Source organism: Belonocnema kinseyi, chromosome 2 (genome assembly GCF_010883055.1).
Source record: "Belonocnema kinseyi isolate 2016_QV_RU_SX_M_011 chromosome 2, B_treatae_v1, whole genome shotgun sequence".
NCBI lineage: Eukaryota > Metazoa > Arthropoda > Insecta > Hymenoptera > Cynipidae > Belonocnema > Belonocnema kinseyi.
This window is the reverse complement of record NC_046658.1, coordinates 179,815,459-179,819,466: the sequence shown is the minus strand read 5'-3', so window position 1 is coordinate 179,819,466 and position 4,008 is coordinate 179,815,459.

The following is a 4,008-nucleotide window of genomic DNA, read 5'->3' as shown; positions in this document are numbered from 1 at the left end:
TTACGAAGAAATTCCAAGCACAGGGAGATAGATCGGGAGGGTAGAACTCTTTTGAATCTGTTAGGAGAGGAAGAGTGGTTTATCTGCAGTGGAAATATAAGGGGATATAAAGAAGGTGAAGTGACGTTTATGTGTAGAGGGCAGACTGTTAAGGATTACATTCTAGCAGGAGAAAGTATAAGGAAGAGAATGGATAAAGTGGAAGTAGGTAAGAAAATAGGGGGGGGGGGATAAATAAAGAGTATTTAAGGAAAGAATGATGAATGGGGATATTAGAGGATTGGAAGGGGAAGGCGTAGATATGCGCCTTAAAAAGATAAAAGAACTAACAGAGAGGATAGAAGAAGAGTTAGGAGAAGGGGAAGAGGAGGAGGGACTGAATATGGGATAATGGTATTCAAAATGTAAGGAGAGTAAAGATAGAATAAAAGAAAATTCTAAAAAGTGGAGAAAAGGGAAGATAGGAAACGGGAATATGATAGGAGAATGAGAGAACATGCAAGATTATTAAATGATAAAAGGCAGTTAGGGAAAAGTAGGTATATAGAAGAGGTGGAAAAGGTGATCAGGAAAAGGACAGAATAAGAGGTGATCAATAGGGAACTAGTGGGAAGGAAGAGCATCAATGAAGAAATCGAGATGGTTGAGTGGACCCTGTACTCTAAGCGACTGTTAGGAGGAGTGGGAAATAAGGTATTAGGTGAAATGAGGAAGGTTTGGAGAAGAGAAGGATGACCTGAGGAGTGGAGGACAGGGTTATTGGTACCAATAATAAAAAAAGGAGAGGGCAAAAAGTGGAGGAATATAGGGGAATCACACTTATGTCAGTGGACTATAAAATGTCGTCTCTTGTTGTTAAATCTAGAGGAGAAACAGGAGAAGAAAGGAAAAGGGGGAACGGTTCTGGGAAATATCAAGGTATACTCTTTAACTTATGCAGACGAGGTAGTCTTACCAGCGGATAACGAGAAAGGGATGAGTCTCATAATGAGAGTATATGAGGAGTATATGACAAATAAAGACTTAAAAGTAAATGTAAAGAAGACGAAGATGATGTCTTTTAAGAACAGATGGGCAAAAGTAGAATATGAATGGAAGATGAACGGGGAGAAAGTATAACAGGTCGAGGAATTTAGTTACATAGGTTTCTAGTTTGAGTCGAAAGGCGGCGTTGAACACAAGGGTGAAGAGTATGCAGGAAAGCTTCTTGAGATGGGTAATGGTAGTAAGTTGGAGCTGTCCAGGATATATGTTAAGGAAGGAATTAGGTAGATGTAAAATGGTTATTATACAAATGAAGAGAGCATGGAACTTTAAGGAGAAGGTAAATAGGGGGGGGGAGTACGATATCAAAAGCTTGTCTGCGGGAAGTAGAAAACAAAGAGAATATAGGTAACACGGAAGGCTCAATGTGGGAGGAAAAGAGACAACAGAGTAGAAGAGAATGCGATATAAAATCAGATGTCGGAGTATGGCAAGAGTTAGAGAATGAACTGATAGCCAAAGAGGAGGATGAAAGATGGAAAAAAATCGTGAAATCTAAGTATAACAGGTGGTATAAGGTAGTACAGGCTGAAGGAGAGCCAGAATATTTAAGAAAGGTAAAAAAGGAAAGTATATGAAACCACGTTATACGATTTAGGTTGGGAGAAGGAATGAGAGTGTGCAGGTACTGGATGAGTGAACAGGAAAGAAGATGTAGAGTCTGTTATTACGAGATAGAATCATAAGGCATGTTTTAGACTGATGTACGGAGGCCGAAACGGGTGGTGAGAGTGTGGATGACAGGATAAGGTGGCTCTTGGATGGAAGTGGACAAGGGGCAAGCTAGATGATGAGACTGAAAGAAATAAGAGGAAGTAAAGGGCATGTGGTAGGAAAAGGCCAAACGCGTACTCCTATACAAGGACAGTATAGTAATAAAGATGAAGAAAACGTGAATTTATGTGAACGGAAATGGTACGAGGAAACGGAAGGCCAGGAAAGTCTATAGTCAGCAAATCTCGGGAATAATTGTGAAGACAAAGCGATAGCTTTGTCTGCCGATCAGACTAATATCCGTAGAGTTTATAATCTAAAAGCCTTTATACACCTCTCTTGCCTGCAGTAAATCCAAACCAGTGAAAGAGATAGAGAATGGTCCATTTTTTCACTCTAATGGACTTACTGCAGGCAAGCTGCCTCCTAATACCGGGAACCAGAGGTGTAACGAAGCTATTACTTCAGTAATTGATCTCTTCAGCTGTCCCCGCCTTTGAGAAGTTTAAACTGTTTAAAATCATCAATGTGATTCCGGTATTTCGTTCTTGTTATCAATGATTTGTAGTAAAATGATGATATTTGTTATTATTATCGTTTTCACTGTAAACGCAAGTACATTTTTTGTGCCCAGAAAATAATTTCTCAAATTTGTGTGGATCTTACAACGTTTAACGCTTCTTATCAGAAAATTCTTTCTCAAATGAATATAGTTGATCCGATGTATTTTAAGGCTAACCGTCCACTGAGAATTGCTCCTCTCGCTACTTGTTTTCCCCAGAGCTGTTGGACTCACAACAGTCCATCTGTAAGAGACCTTTTTCCTCAAATTAACCCTAAAAAAACAAAGCAACGTACTGCTTTAGAAACTGATTTTATCAATGGAATCTTGCACACAAAAAGACTTCTTAAGAATGCTCCAAGCTATGAGTACGTATACCTAAGGTAAATATAATAATAAAATATATCTAAAAGTTTAAGCACATTTTTTTAACTATACGCAAATCAGAAATTGATTAATTTTTATAAGTTGTATCTGCTAGTACTTTACGTAAATTTAAAGCTAGTGCCGGACATTAAATAAACTAAATTTATTCAATTTAATTTTTGTAAGTATCTTCACTTTTATTATTTATTTAAACATTTGCCTGTTATTGTATTAAAATAGAACATTTGTAATATAGTGATAACGTCAAAATATAATTTTAAAATCTAAATTAGTTTATATCGGAGTAGTTCTCTTTTTTGAATGAGATTTTCCTTTAACTCGCAAAGCCCAGTATTTTTGGATTGATAAAAAAGCGAGCTTCAAATTTGAGCAAAATCGGTTGCTATTAACGTCTTCCTTAAATGCTTATGAAGTTTGCCAATAATTAAACATGCGTGAAAAGAAACTTCTCCTCAATATGTGATGCAAACGCTACAATATTGTAATAATTTCGAATTAAAACATATGTTATAAATTACGTTTTCACTATACTTTTGGCGCCTCGAATGCATATTAAACAAAAGTTCCTTTTTTACCTGTCACATTAATCGAAAACGTGATAGTCTTTGGGTGACGGCCTAATATTAAACGATTTTGTTTAAAATTTGCACGCTACTTTGTTGTGGGCATTTGAACAAAACTGAACAATTTTATACCCTCTGGAATGCTTTAGAATTGAATTACGTTGCGAATGAAGTATTCTGAGAGACAAAAATAAAATGGAAAATATGTTGTCGAAAGGTAATTTATTTAAAATCAAGATATATTGCTTTATAATAGTAATAGGTAAAATATAGAAAGGCCAGTTAGGATAAGACTGGAATAATATGAGAAATTAGGGCTTTTTCCATTTTGTTAGATTTTTATTATTATGATAACGATGAAGTAAAATAAGTGTTGTGAAAATATAATGGCGACTTCATAGCTATAATTCTAGCTGATGATTATCATAAAGACTTGAAAAAACAAATAGTCTATCATTGTATTTGCTGAAAGAGAACACCGAACATCTTTTTAGTGAGTTGAAGTTTCTAACTAATTATAAAGAACTTTATAGTAGATTATAATATTTCTATTTGTAGACAAAACCATTTTTAATCGTAAATTTTTGTCTTCGATGAGTCCTAGATCAAAGAATTTTTTATATACTACCGAGTGAAGGAATTACGAGGGTGGATTGATAAGTTTCCGGCCTGACCAAGAAAAACAACGTTTTTAAGAATTTTTTTTTTTATTTCTCAACATAATCTCCTCCAAGGCTG